The 15121-nt window shown below is 44.8% G+C and overlaps 1 long non-coding RNA gene and 3 other non-coding genes across 6 annotated transcripts; 1 reads left to right on the forward strand and 3 right to left on the reverse strand.

The window, feature by feature from the left end:
• Positions 1 to 1042: 1042 nt before the first annotated feature.
• TRNAP-AGG (transfer RNA proline (anticodon AGG)) lies at positions 1043 to 1114 on the reverse strand. Its single transcript has one exon. It is a non-coding gene; the product is annotated as a tRNA-Pro (tRNA).
• A 322-nt stretch (positions 1115 to 1436) lies between these two features.
• Positions 1437 to 1509, reverse strand: TRNAT-UGU (transfer RNA threonine (anticodon UGU)). The gene has a single exon. It is a non-coding gene; the product is annotated as a tRNA-Thr (tRNA).
• Positions 1510 to 6182: 4673 nt separating this feature from the next.
• Positions 6183 to 13546, reverse strand: LOC144330145 (uncharacterized). Of its 3 annotated transcripts, none has more exons than XR_013396044.1 (5): positions 13430 to 13546; positions 9641 to 9750; positions 8077 to 8161; positions 7473 to 7644; positions 6183 to 6778 (listed from the first exon to the last, which is right to left on the reverse strand). It is a non-coding gene; the product is annotated as an uncharacterized LOC144330145 (long non-coding RNA). The 3 variants fall into 3 exon arrangements; XR_013396045.1 differs by having other exon boundaries at positions 13407 to 13528; XR_013396046.1 differs by lacking the exon at positions 9641 to 9750 and having other exon boundaries at positions 13407 to 13533.
• Positions 13547 to 13971: 425 nt separating this feature from the next.
• Positions 13972 to 14053, forward strand: TRNAL-UAG (transfer RNA leucine (anticodon UAG)). The gene has a single exon. It is a non-coding gene; the product is annotated as a tRNA-Leu (tRNA).
• The last annotated feature ends 1068 nt before the right edge of the window (positions 14054 to 15121 follow it).

Raw genomic sequence — 15121 nt, forward strand, 5'->3', positions numbered from 1 at the left:
AACAAGACAGAAGACAGAGACGATGAGTGTTGATGTGGGTAAGTTAGTCCATCTGCTTCCAGAAGGAGCTATAGTTCACTTCTAATGGAATCGTTTTATTCTGTAATAGTTATTCACACAATAAAGAAAGTTGCTAAGGGTTCACAAAACATTATTTTTTAAGTTAACATTTCAAAATTTGCCTATGGAGATACACTTTCCCTCATCACTCTATTGCTCCACTGGAGTTCACAGAATTCATTGCCTGCCTCACAGTACAAAACAAACAAACAAAAAGCAGAAAGGGTGGGGAAAAAGGAAAGAAAGGAAAAGGAGAAGAAAAGGCAATATTATGTAATAACATATAAACCCCTTTTTATTTATTTTATTTATTTATATATTTTTTTGAGACGGAGTCTCACTCTGTAGCCCAGGCTGGAGTGCAGTGGCACCATCTCGGCTCACTGCAAGCTCTGCCTCCCGGGTTCACGCCATTCTCTTGCCTCAGCCTCCCCGAGTAGCTGGGACTACAGGCGCCCGCCACCACGCCTGGCTTATTTTTTGTATTTTTAGTAGAGACGGGGTTTCACTGTCTTAGCCAGGATGGTCTCGATCTCCTGACCTCGTGATCCACCCGCCTCGGCCTCCCAAAGTGCTGGGATTACAGGAGTGAGCCACCGCACCCGGCCATAAACCTTTTTTAAAAGATAACACATCATATAGTTACATATGATGACAATGTTAGTATGTGTCAGCTCCCAATTCATTCCCAGGAAAGAAAGCAGCTCCTTATGTTTAGCAAGGGCTAAAGTTTCCGAGCAACTTTGCATACGCTATTTTATTTGACTTGACAGGATTGCTAGAGGTAGGCAAGGAGAAGAAGATGTGTTATAGTTTGTCAGAGAGAATGAAAAAGACAACCTGGGGCTTTCTCTGCTTTGCTGTTTCACATCCCTGGGGAGTCTTTGGCTGCAATTTTTCAAAGCACAGTACACAGAGAGAGCAAAGTGCAGTCGTGACGTTTTTCAACACGACACATAGGAATGTCGTGTTGAAAAAGCGAGGGCTCGTCCGGGATTTGAACCCGGGACCTCTCGCACCCTAAGCGAGAATCATACCCCTAGACCAACGAGCCACCACATAAAGCTCTTTAAATTATGCCCCAAGGCTTATTCAAATCATTAGGCATTTTTCTGATGAACTAGGTTCTTGGGTGCCTTCTATCGGCAGGAATGCATACTTATTTGCACAGCAGAAGTAAACCACACGCCCCAAGTCATTGAGACTGGCAGCTTCTGTAGCAGGCGTGAACCCGCCTCGCCTAAATGACTGCCGAAGCGGCGCCGACTTGAAGTCATGCAGATGTGCCAAGCGACAGCCACTCTGCTGCCGCATTGTCTGACCCCGCTTACCTTCTGATGTGAAAATTGCTGTGGGCAAGAGGGGAAAAAACACACAGGCCCCAGCGAGAATTGAACTCGCGACCCCTGGTTTACAAGACCAGTGCTCTAACCCCTGAGCTATGGAGCCCTCGCGTGGATTCGCTTTTTCTACCTTTTACCTTATAGATTGTTATTGTGCCGCTAGCATTCTAGCTATTCAATAGGATGTTAGCTTGAGTAAAATTCCAGGATATTCTCCTACAAAATGAGAACATTTTCGTGCTCTGTAAATCCCTCGAAAAGATTCTGCTTTGAGCACAGCAACTACCAGGCTGTCTTCCCGTTCCTCACCCTGATACTCTCTTGAGACGTTGCCTACTGTGCCTCTGTGGTGCATGGAAATGGTGTTGATGTAAGAATTTCAGATCTTTGGGTACAAGGGCGACCCCACACACACACCTCCCCGAAATATGAGGCGTCTACGGAGGGCGTCTGATGGACAAGGAAATTGTAGTGCACTCCTTCGGCTTAATATGGTGGTAAAATCCAGGGACGGAGGTGAGAAGAGATTTTCCACGATTTTTTCCTTTCTCAATCCAGATCCCCAAACCTCTAAACTTGCCTTTCTGGAGTTAATCCCTCACTCTCCAAGGTCCAGAGGTAGAAGCAAACAGGGAAAAGGGGTGTTGAGGAAGAAGAGTTTAATCCTTCCCTAAAGACATACACAGATTTATACACAGTTGGTATGAAAATAATACGACTTTTTAGAAAAGATTGTTTTTAATTTTTAGAAACCTTGTTTATATAAGCTGGTGAACAGAAACTAAGCAATTATTTAACTAAGAAAGATCTCGTACCCATTTCTTATAGCAAGTAAGCCGTAGATGAGAACATTGAAAAAAAGCACTGATTCATGAAAACCCAAGAAGTGACGCGACTCTACTTAGTAAGATTTAGACCCTCTGACCACAGGTCTGCTTTTTTACTTACAATTTTTTAGTGCTTTCATGTCCAAGATCGCAAAATTTGTAAGAAATCTGTAAGGTTATTATGATTCATTGTCTCCTTTAATTTTCATTATTTAAACGTAAAACACGATGCTGTTGACCTTACACATTTTCAAGGAAGAAAAGTGCTCTATTTAGATAGGCAAAGTAAGGCATTTGTGGCAGATATTCTTGGATTTGGGATGAGTTAGGAAGAGGCCTCACAATGTTGTCCCAAGGTGAGATGAATACATATCTTCTGTAGCCTGACAAGGGCTGTTCCTTCTAAGACTCCTGGGTGTTTAACCCTCAGTCTTCTGCTCCCAAGAGAACTACAAGGCTTTGTTTTAACTGATTGAATTAAAAATTGAATCGTTATACTCTATTTGCCTACATAAGACACTTCACTGGAGAAAACCTCTAACATGATCTCTTTGGACCTAAAGACACACCACATAGCTTAAGGAAATGGCAAGTTGCCTACCTTTTTTTTTTTTTTTTTTTTTTTTTAACATCGGGGGACACAAGTAGGCCTACCTTTTTTCTAGAGCAGAAAAGTCAAATTAAAATAAACTTTTGGTCATAGTTGATATGTGATTTTTGGCAGGTATAGACATACAGTATGTAGTGCAGTGGTTAGAAAAAACCTAAATCGGTTATTTAACTCTGCCAGGTCTCAGTGTCCCTGTTTTAGAAATAGGTGTTTATTATTATAATCATTGTTAGTATTATCTTCATTAGCATTATTTTCAGAGAGACTGGCCATAGGCAAAATTACTAAGCAGTGTAAACTGTCTCTCAAACGGCCTTCTTCCTCTTTGCTGTTTCTCCTCCTCTCTCTTTTTTTTTTTTTGAGACGGAGTCTCGCTCTGCCGCCCAGGCTGGAGTGCAGTGGCCGGATCTCAGCTCACTGCAAGCTCCGCCTCCCGGGTTCCCGCCATTCTCCTGCCTCAGCCTCCCGAGTAGCTGGGACTACAGGCGCCCGCCACCTCTCCCGGCTAGTTTTCTGTATTTTTTAGTAGAGATGGGGTTTCACCGTGTCGGCCAGGATGGTCTCGATCTCCTGACCTCGTGATCCGCCCGTCTCGGCCTCCCAAAGTGCTGGGATTACACCTCCTCTCTTTGCTTGTCTTTCTCTGATAGTATTCATGGCTCCTCACCTTCTCTTAGAATCTGTACCCTCATTCTCACCCTATCACAATTTGGCAAGCTCACTTCTATTCCCTACACGAATTGATTTCTTATCTTCTAACCACAGATTGTTATACATTTAAGAATAATTTAAATATGGGAGGCTGAGGCAGTCAGATCACAAGGTCAGGAGATTGAGACCATCCTGGCTAACACGGTGAAACCCCATCTCTACTGAAAATACCAAAAATTAGTGCATGGTGGCACGTGCCTGTAGTCCCAGCTACCCAGGAGGCTGAGGCAGCAGAATTGCTTGAACCCGGGAGGCAGAGGTTGCAGTGAGCTGAGATCGGGCCACTGTACTCCAGCCTGAGCCAGACTCAGTCTAAATAATAATAATAATAATTTTAAGTATTCAAAGAAGTATTCCAAGGAGAGAAGCCAGGGCAACAACCATGGATGTGATATTTCTGGTTTCTCCTAGACAGAGGCTGGCTTTGTGGAGAGGGTTCTCACTCCTCTATCAGTACAAATAAACCTTTGACCAATTGACCCTGTCCACATTGAGCCCACCTCCTACTATCAAAGGTTGTCCCAGGACCTTATGTTATATTCTCATTCTTCCAGCCCCTTACTCCACAATTCACTGGAGTTGGCCTGTTGGACTCTAGGAAACTCCAAGAGCCCCTTCTACTAGTTTATCAGACTTAGCAACAGCAAACCTGGTTGTGCTCCAGTGTATTCTGGCCCATCCTGAGCACTTCCTCTGCTGAGCAACTTGACCCCTAGTTGTAATCTTAGCAATATTTTTAATTGCTTTTTTGGTTGTTTGTCTGTATTTCTTCCATTTCCCCTCAACTTTCCATTTGGAAAAAATTTAATCCTAATGTGGAAATAAATGAACACCAGTTAATGAGAACAAGCAAAGGGTATTTAGAGCATTCTATAGCAAAGGAGTTAGCAGCCTTCACTTGTGATTTTTTTAAAATATAATTTCCCTATTATTTTTCTCTAGAGGATAGTTTTTCTTTAGTCCTTAAGGACTCACCATCTTTTATGGGCTTTGGTAGGGGTCATGTGGCAGCATCCATATGTCTGAATCAGGGTGGGGGTGTTCGGTCCTTGCAAGCTTCACAAGATTAATTCCTGTCTACCTTGCTGTGAATGACACAACTCCCACAGTAACAGAATTTCACGAACAACTTGGGAAGCCTATAGGCGTCAAAGATACTAGCTTCAGAAATGTCCCTGACAGATGCAGTTTCTACTACTTTTTGAATGAAACTTCTTAATAGTCTTACCTTTGGGTAGGCATAGGGCATAGTTCATGCAGCCAATAGGCTGCACGTGGCTGTGGCCCTTTTTGGCATGACCATTGTTATTTCTTCTCTTTGCCATCTTGGAAGTGAGGACCCAAAAGAGTGTCACTTGTGATTTGGCAGAGACTCAAAGGTAGGCAGAAGCGTAGGAAAACTTTATAGTGGACAAAGGGAAGACTTCAAGTGTGCCCTGACTGGAGACTGTGGCATGAGGACGCGGGGGGCAGGCTAACTAGAAGCGGGGCATCCTATGTGATTGGTTAGGGATGCATATTTGGCTTTCTCTGGTTGATCCTAACTTGGAAGCAGAAACAAATAACAGGAAAGGTGTTAGTTATTCATAAATTCCTAGCCATTTGGGTCTGGTTTTTACAGAGGTTATTGTTTGGCTTCCTGGGCTGGTTGCTTAGAGATTGTGGTCTGACCTCCTAAAAGTCTGGCTTAAAGATAATGGACTGGCCAGGCGCTGTAATCCCAGCACTTTGGGAGGCCAAGGTGGGCGGATCACCTGAGGGCGGGGGGGAGTTCGAGGGTCGGGAATTCGAGACCAGCGTGACCAAAATGGAGAAACCCCGTTTCTACTAAAAATACAAAATTAGCCTGGCGTGGTGGTTCATACCTGTAATCCCAGCTACTCAGGAGGCTGAGGCAAGAGAATCGCTTGAACCTGGGAGGCGGAGATAGCCAGTGATAGGCAGTGAGCCGAGATAGCGCCATTGCACTCCAGCCTGGGTAACAAGAGTGAAACTCCGTCTCAAAAAAAAAAAAAAAAAAAGAGAGAGATAATGGACTGGCTTCCTGTGCTGGTCACTGTGGGTTGACTTCCTGCACTGGTTGTTGTAGGTTACTACTGGTCAGAGGTCTATTTTTATATATGTTCTGGCCACTGTCTGTTTGTATAGTAAATACCCTAGGGAAAAGTTAAAAACAAAAAAAACACTACGATAAAACCTGTATATCCTCTAACTAGAACACCCATTATTAGTAACATTCGCATCCTTCTTACCTCCCCATCCCCCTGTTTACATATACTATCCAAGAGCAGAATATTAGTACCATATCACACCCAAGAAAATTTATAATTCCTTATATGCTAATAGACACACAGTCCATATTCAAATTTCCCCACTTACCCCCTCCCTATTAAAATGATTTAAATTCTAAACAGTATTTCTCACTGCATTTAGTTGTAACTTCTCTTTGGTCTCCTTTAATCTAGAAAATTCCCCTCCTGGCCTGGCGCGGTGGCTCACACCTGTAATCCCAGCACTTTGGGAGGCCGAGGCAGGTGGATCACAAGGTCAGGAGATCGAGACCATCCTGACTAACACAGTGAAACCCCGTCTCTACTAAAAATACAAAAAATTAGCCGGGCATGGTGGCGGGCGCCTGTAGTCCTGTAGCAGGACAAGCCTCAGACAAAACTCCTCAGACACGGAGTTAAAGAAGGAAGGGGTTTGTTTATTCGGCCGAGGGTATCGGCAAGACTTCTGTCTCAAGAGCCGAGCTCCCCGAGTGGGCAATTCCTGTCCCTTTTAAGGGCTCACAACTCTAAGGGGGTGTGTGTGAGAGGGTCCTGATTGATTGAGCAAGCAGGGGGTAGGTGACTGGGGGCTGCATGCACCGGTAATTAGATCGGAACAAAACAAGATAGGGATTTTCACAGTGCTTTTCTATGCAATGTCTGTAATCTATAGATAACAGAACCAATTAGGTCAGGGGTCGATCTTTAACTACCAGGCCCAGGGTGTGGCGCCGGGCTGTCTGCCTGTGGATTTCATTACTGCCTTTTAGTTTTTACTTCTTCTTTCTTTGGAGGCAGAAATTGGGCATAAGACGATATGAGGGGTGGTCTCCTCCGTTAGTCCCAGCTACTCGGGAGACTGAGGCAGGAGAATGGCGTGAACCCGGGAGGCGGAGCTTTCAGTGAGCCGAGATCCAGCCACCGCAGTCCAGCCTGGGTGACAGAGGGAGACTCCGTCTCAAAAAAAAAAAAAAAAAAAAAAAAATTACCCTCTTAGACTTTCTTTTCTCATGGCAATTGTCTCTTAGGAAGTCTCACATACTGAATGTGATTATTTCGTCATATAAGATCTCAGTTTAATATTTACTTATTTCCTCATGATTAGAATCAGCTTAAATATTTTTATCAAGAACACTACTACTAATTTTCCAGGATAGATTGTCTAGGGTCTAGGTAGGACTGAATTTCTAGTAAACCAAGCAGGAAGAATGAAGTCTAATGAGTGATAACTTATTTACATGACAGTGCACTATTTCAAGGAGCTTCTGTTCAGAAAATTATGTCATCCTTTGGAGGAGACTTTGTAATTTTCAGCTTCATTGGCTATAGAATATTTTTAAAAGTCAGGAATTTATATCCCAGAAAAGTAGGCACAATTACCAGGAGTCAACCAATTATTCACTGTAACAACATCCAGGAACACCTATGGACAGGCATACTGGTTTCCAAGATACATAGATTGTTTATCGCAGACATCAAGGAACTTGACTTTGCAAAGCTTTAGCCACACACACACACACACACACACACACACACACACAAACAAGTACTTGCCTTGATTTGCACTTGCTCAAAAGTTTTCTTCAGATTTCCACAGACATTTTACCTTCTGGAAACTGAGGCTACACTCACTCTGGTGATTATCACTTACCACTGGTATTGCCATCTAAGTGTAGTGTGTGTGTCTCTGTGTGTTTGTTCATTCTTCTAGGTTTGTATTGTACATATTGTAAAAGGCGGAGAAGATACTTTCTTTTATTCAAATTCAAGTTCCCAATGAGCAAGGATAATAATCTTGTTTGTCTTCTGCTCCTTCCTAAAACCTGATCAAATAATAAACACAGATTTATTTGGTGGATGTGAAGTGGGCAAGATTCTATTTCCAAGTCCCAAAAGGCTTCCTGGCAGATGCACCCCACTGGCTTGCCTCAAATGTTTAAACCCATTGTAAACACTCCTGTGTATTCACTGAGAAGCTGACCATGTTTTGAGAACTTGGCATACTATGGAATTAAAGTCAGGGACTAGGAAAAGCAGTAGAGGGAAATCAAAGAAGAAATTAAATTGTACATCAGACATGATCTTTTTAAACCCAAAGCACCAAGACTATTACAGTGTTTGTGGGGACTGAGTAGGTGAAGGAGGACAATGAGACCAGAGGCATGAAAGAAACAAAGAATAAAAAATGTCTCATGTCCTTCCCCTTTCCATTCCCGTTGATCATACCATAGTTCAAAGATTGCATTTCTTTTCACCTGAAGCTTGCAGAGGTAATTGATTTCACTGGATTATTGCATGAAGTCCCTCTTGTCCCATCTCTCTGATGAAGTTCAGTGAAAACTGGAAAGACAAATACAAACTAGAAATAAGGGGCTTAAATCTCTTTGCTGAATATAAGGATATTTCCCTTCCTTCTTTTTACTTTGAGCATTTACTTTAGAAAACTTTTTTTTTTTTTTTTTTTTTTTTTTTTTTTTTTTTTTTTTGAGATAGAGTCTTTCTCTGTCGCCCAGGCTGGAGTGCAGTGGTGCGATCTCGGCTCACTGCAACCTCCGCCTCCTGGGTTCGAGCGATTCTCCTACCTCAGCCTCCTGAGTAGCTGGGATTACAGGGGTGTGCCACCACACCCGGCTAATTTTTTTTGTATTTTTAGGAGAGACGGGTTTCACCATGTTGGTCAGGCTGGTCTCAAACTCCTGACCTTGTGATTTGCCTTCCTCAGCCTCCCAAAGTGCTGGGATTACATGCATGAGCCACTGCACCCGGCCTAGAAAACTTCTAAGTACACCACAGTACTTTGCTTTACTGTGATGGTCAATGTGATAACCATACGAAACCATATCAGAGCTAAGTATGTAAGTGGGGTTCGATAAATCCTGAAAGCATTGACTATCTGATGCAGTCATCAAAAATATTATTTAATTTAAATATAGTATTTAATTTTAAGCAAGATTTTATAGCACATAGAGGGGTCCACAGGCCAACAGGGGGATGGCTTTCTATTGGAGCTAGGAACAGAGCTTTACATTGCAATGTAGTGCATGTCTTCTGCTGCAGACTAATCCAGAAAGATTCTGGTGGGAACTTTCAGATGCTCTAAATGAGCATAGAACATTTGATACACAAGTTAGTGCATAGAGTATTTCTCAAAATTGAATGCATACTCTACCTTTTGGGGAGCTTGTTAAGATTCTGATTCAGTAGGCCTGAGATTCTGCATTTCTCATCTGCTACCAGAAGATGCTGATGCTGCTGGCCTCCAATCACACTTTGCATAGTAAGGCCTTAAATAAATCTCTTGCTCATCTATACATTTTCATCAACTGGACTATTAACAAGGTATGGATAGCAGGAAATTCAAGATTAAACTCTCCAACAATATTAAAGAATGCTAGATCCTAGAATACCAGCATTCCGTGCTGAAGACTGAAGGAATAGACATGTGCCAGTCAGACGAATATATTGCATGTATTTGTATCAGGCATCTTTCCAAAAGGGTGGTTATCCATTTGCCTTAGATGCTGGGCAATTAAGTATGCAGCAAATTTGGCATTCTACTAGAAAAGCCAAGACACCTGGCTTATGGGTCTCAGGGCACTTACTGTTTGAGCTGTGCAACCCACTTCTCGAAAGGAACAGGCCAAGTTTCCTCCCTCCCTACTGAAGGATCCCGTGAGCACAAGGCAGGAAATAGGTACTCGAGCAACATCGAATAGGAAATTGAATAGGAGAAGCCATCCCCACTTGTTAGTAAAGGAACTTCAGCCAAGAACAGGAGAGTGTGGTACTTTCTCTCTTGATAAGAAAGTGCTCTGATACCTGTCAGTTTGAGGAATTTGAACCTGCAGCATTCCAGGATCAAAGAGGGCTCTGCTGTGATGACTAGGTTCTTTCCTGTTGAATGGTTCCTTTTATTGCCTGATCTGGCACTAAAAAAGATCAAGATGGGCTCAGATCACTTCCATCACATGAGAATCTTAATACTAAAAAAAAGAAAGTCAATACATAGAGAAACTATGGGTTATTTAAATGAGTATTATGAGGTTTTTGTTGTTGCTGTTGTTGTTTTTGAGCTGGAGTCTCTGTTGCCCAGGCTGGAGTGCAATGGTGCGATCTTGGCTCACTGCAACCTCCAACTCCTGGGTTCAAGCAATTCTCCTGCCTCAGCCTCCTGAGTAGCTGGGATTACAGGCACGTGCCACCATGCCCAGCTAATTTTTGTATTTTTAGTAAAGATGGGGTTTCACCATGTTGTCCAGGCTGGTCTTGAACTCCTGACCTCAAGCAATCTGCCTGTCTCGGTCTCCCAAAATACTGGGATTACAGGTGTGAGCACCACACCTGGCCAAAGGAGTATTGTTTTGTGTTGCTATAATAGAATACCTGAGGCTGAGTAATTTAGAAAGAGGTTTATTTAGCTCACAGTTCTGCAGCCTGGGAAGTAGGAGAAGCATGTTACCAGCATCAGCCAGGCCTCTGGTGAGGGCCACTATACTAGGTCAAAACATGGCAGAGAAGGTCAAAGGGGAAGCAGACACATACAAAGCGGAAAAAAAAAAAAAAAAAGGACATCTTGGCTGTATAACGACCCACTCTCCCAGGGAACTAATCCATTCCCAAAGGAAGTAATCCAATCTCACCAGAGCCAGAACTCACACACTACAGAGAAAAGGGCACCAAGACATTCATAAGGAATTTACTACTGTGATCCAAACACCTCCTACTAGGCCCATCTCCCAACCCTGACACATTGGAAACCAAACTTTGACATGAGTTCTGGCGGGGACAAATTAACCATATCCAAACCATAGCGGGTATGTTTATCAGACTAACACTTAAACCCAAAGAGACATAAATGTGACTGTAAAATCTCATCTGGAGATCTCATCAAAAGTTTCAATATGAGGCCCATTCATGGGCCCTAAGTCTCTTATTGACTCAATACTAGGCATAATAGTGCAACAGATACTTTAAATATTTGTTCTCTCCCCTCCCATTCACCCTCCGGCTCTTTCAAGTCCTAAAGAGCCCCAGGCACTTTTTTTTTTTTTTTCTTTCAAGCTGATGCTTCCCGGGCCTACACCCTGAGATGGTGGCACAGGATTCCTAGGATTCTCTCTAGTTTAAGAAGAACTTTAGTCTTTCCACTTCTGACCCTGGCAAAGACTTGCGTGTACTGATGGAGGCAGTAAGCTCACACTCCTTTTTCCCTAAGGCTTCCTTCAAAGCTTGAAAACACAATGTGAAATTTCTTAGTAGTCATACGTGTCAGGTCTCTGAGCCCAAGCTAAGCCATCATGTCCCCTGTGACCTGCACGTATACAGCCAGATGGCCTGAAGTAACTGAAGAATCACAAAATAAGTGAAATTTAAATGGCCTGTTCCTGCCTTAACTGATGATGTTCCACCACTAAAGAATTGAAAATGGCTGGTCCTTGCCTTAACTACAAAAGAAGTGAAAATGACGGGTCCTTGCCTTAACTGATGACATTACCTTGTGAAATTCCTTCTCCTGGCTCATCCTGGCTCAAAAAGCTCCACCACTGAGCACCTTGTGATCCCCCACCCCTGCCCACCGGAGGACAACCGGCTTTGACTGTAATTTTCCTTTACCTACCCAAATCCTATAAAAGGGCCCTACCCCATCTCCCTTCACTGACTCTCTTTTCCGACTCAGCCCGCCTGCAACCAGGTGATTAAAAAGCTTTATTGCTCACACAAAGCCTGTTTGGTGGTCTCTTCACACGGACGCGCCTGAAAATCCATTCAGCCAAAGGGGCTGGCGATGGGTATTTTAATCTCTCAGTCTTAAGTGATGCCTAGGAGGCCATATCTTTGACCATCCGGCTGGATTCAAAACCTTGGAGATGCTGCCTGCGGGCCTTGGGTGCTGACCTCCTCCTTCTAGGGAGAAAGAGACCTGGTCAGGGCCTACAGGGTGGGTACCCAGTGAGCTTAGATTGCCCATGAGCTGGAGGTTGGGGAGGAGGGTGCTGGCGCCAGAGGGCGACAAGGCGTGAAGAGGCGGATGTAACACAGGGTGAGTCTGGAAGGCACCGCGGGAGCCCGGACTAGAGTGGGTGGGGGGCGGGAGGAGAGCCTGCCTCCGACCTCCGAACGTCCCATCCCTTTCCTATGCCGACCCTGCTTCCCTGCCTGGGTTCTACGTTTATTCGGTGCTCCCTGAGCCCTATTTTAAAGCTGCTTTTTAAGAACTTCCTTTCTGCTCGCCTCCCCCAACTCCTGGCAGCGGTGACCGTGAACTCGCAGGACCTTCGCCCCCGCCCCCGCCCCCGCCCCCGCCCCCGCGAAGGCCCAGGGAAGAACGCTTTTGTCCTTTCTGTTCTCCCTCAACCTGACCCCTTGGGTCACCAGAGCTTCAGGAGAGACCTCAGAGACCTAGGGCCAGGAGAGGCGAGAAAGGGTTGTGGTTTTTTGAGTGATTGAGATGGAGGACAGAGGGAGCACTTAAAATTAGTTAACTTTAGTTAGACTCCCAGGAGAATTTCTGGATCCACAGACCAAGAAAACAGCCAAATGGATACAGCAAAAATGAATATAAATAATACATAATCCAGGGCTTTGCGCCCAGTGCGGTTGTTGGCAGGTCAGTGATTCCAGCTTTGGGTGCGGGAGACCCCAAGTATCACCTACGAAACTGTTTTCTAGCTTTCCCTCTGTTCCTTTAGAAAGAAATGGTACAACACATGACTATCTCAATAGATGCAGAAAAGGCTTTCTGTAAAATTCAACATCCCTTCATGTTAAAACCCCTCAATAATCTAGGTTTTAAAGGAACATACCTCAAAATAATAAAAGCCATGTATGACAAACCCACAACCAACATCATACTGAATGGGCAAAAGCTGGAAGCATTCCCCTTGAAAACAGGCACAAAACACGGATGCCTTCTCTCACCACACCTATTAACATAGTATTGGAAGTTCTGGCCAGAGCAATAAAGCAAGAGAAAGAAATACAGGGCATTCAAATAGGAAGAGAGGAAGTCAAACTATTCCTGTTTGCAGATGACATGATCCTGTATCTAGAAAACCGCCTCATCTCAGCCCAAAAGCTTAAGAAAGCTCATAAGCTGCCAGGTGGGGTGGCTGACGCCTGTAATCCCAACACTTTGGGGGGCCGAGGTGAGTGGATCACCTGAGGTCAGCACTTCGAGACCAGCCTGGCCAACATGGTAAAACCCATCTCTACTGAAAATACAAAAAATTAGCCGGGCGTGGTGGCGGACGCCTGTATTCCCAGCTATTCGGGAGGCTGAGGCAGGAGAATCGCTTGAACCCGGGAGGTGGAGGTTGCAGTGAGTCCAGATGGGCACCACTGCCATGGGTGTCGCCTATCCAGCCTGGGTGACAGACAGAGATGCCGAGAAAAGAAAGAGAGAAAGAGAGAGAGAGAGAGAGAGAGAGAAGAAAAGAAAGGAAGGGAAAGAAAAGAAAAGAGAATGAGCAGCACCAGGGCTCCAGGGAAGCCCGGGAACCACCCTTTCTGAGCTGGGGATGCCCTTGGAATGTGACCGCCTTCTGGGGGTCGCTTCGGTCCTTATGAAAGGAAGCCGTGATTCTACCTTGGGCATGGGCGTCGGTCTACCTGAGGGTGCAGAGCGGCCTTCTTCCTCAACAAGAAGCCCGGCAATTACACCCAGCCTCGCCATGCTCAAACTGCAGGAGGGAGTTTCCTTTGAACGCAGTGACAGGCTTACAGGTCTGTGAACCAAAGGGCGCCTATTAAGTGACCTGAACTTCGACCCCATGGCACTCTAAGCAATATTTGCACCCACAGAACCACGATCCAACAGCAAAGAGTTCTTATTATTCAGTCTTCTGGAATAACTTGCACATCACCGTAGGATTTTTAAAGTTTCCGTGTTTTATTGCCTAGGTTAAGGAAAAGATAAAGGTCTTCCAGAGACATTGACGCTAATAATCGTCGATTACCTGCTAGCCCACACTTCCCGGGGCGAGTGAAGATTCAGTAATTCCTCCTCTCCTTGCGTTTGCTTAAATTCCTAAGGATGAATTAAAATGCTATCCGGAGCTCTGTTTCCGCGAAATTCAGAATTTTGCACTGGTATGCTGGGGCAAAATGTTGAGAGAATGAAGAAGGTAATTGCAAAGAGTGACAGCGCGTCCGGTAGTGTGGCCGAGCGGTCTAAGGCGCTGGATTTAGGCTCCAGTCTCTTCGGGGGCGTGGGTTCGAATCCCACCACTGCCAGTGGTATGTTTTATACAGCAAGGATTCTGAAGTACTAACAAATTCTAGCTATTAAGGAAATTAAATCTTCCTTCCGCAGGACGCTCCCGGATTACACACCATTAGTTCCTTTGAACTCTGTGTTCAAGATTAAAATCACCTGGGTTTCCAATTGGGAATAGTGTCGCTTAGGAAGGCAGGCCTCCTCGTCCGCCGTCTCTCCTCCCTTACTCGCTGTACTGATTCTCTAGATCCCAGTTTTTGCACTGCACCATTTGGGTTCCCGCAATCAGGAAAGTTCAGTTCTCTTCTAAAATGCACGCTCGCATTGAATTATTGTGATTACCTAATTTAAGCATAAGATGGTCAGGAAGTTTTTCCAGAAACTTTCCCATTGGTCCCATCAGTCCGCGGCCGAGACTGCTTTAGGAGTTGCAGCTCTGTGCTCGCGAAATATCCTGCCCAGACCCTATTTTGGTTCTAACCACGTTACTTTTGTAATTGAACATGATGGATGGATGGAAGGATGGAAGGATGGATGGATGGATGGATGGATGGATGGATGGATGGATGGATGGATGGATGGATGAAGCAAAAACTCAGCGGCCGGGCGCAGTAGCTCACACCTGTAATCCCAGCACTTTGGGAGGCCGAGGCGGGCGGATCAAGAGGTCAGAAGATCGAGACCATCCTGACCAACATGGAGAAACCCCGTCCTAGTAAAAAAAATACAAAAGCCGGGCGTGGTGGCGCGGACGGACCTGTAGTCCCAGCTACACGGGAGGCTGAGGCGGGGGAATCGCTTGAACCCGGGAGGCGGAGGTTGCAGTGAGCCAAGATAGCGCCACTGCACTCTAGTCCTGGCGACAGAGTAAGACTCCGTCTAAAAAATACACTCAGCAAGGTTCATGCTCTCATTCAGAGATCATTATCTCATGGGGAATGGGGAGAAGACAAGTAAACAGTTATTTTGAGTTTATGATTCAAAAACACTTCAAAACGGATTCTTGACTAACTCCGTTCATTGGGCCCGGGGGTGTCTGTGAATGTTGTGGGTTTAGTCACCCTCCTGCCCCTTCCCAGTGAATC

Source organism: Macaca mulatta, chromosome 7 (assembly GCF_049350105.2).
Source record: "Macaca mulatta isolate MMU2019108-1 chromosome 7, T2T-MMU8v2.0, whole genome shotgun sequence".
Lineage (NCBI taxonomy): Eukaryota > Metazoa > Chordata > Mammalia > Primates > Cercopithecidae > Macaca > Macaca mulatta.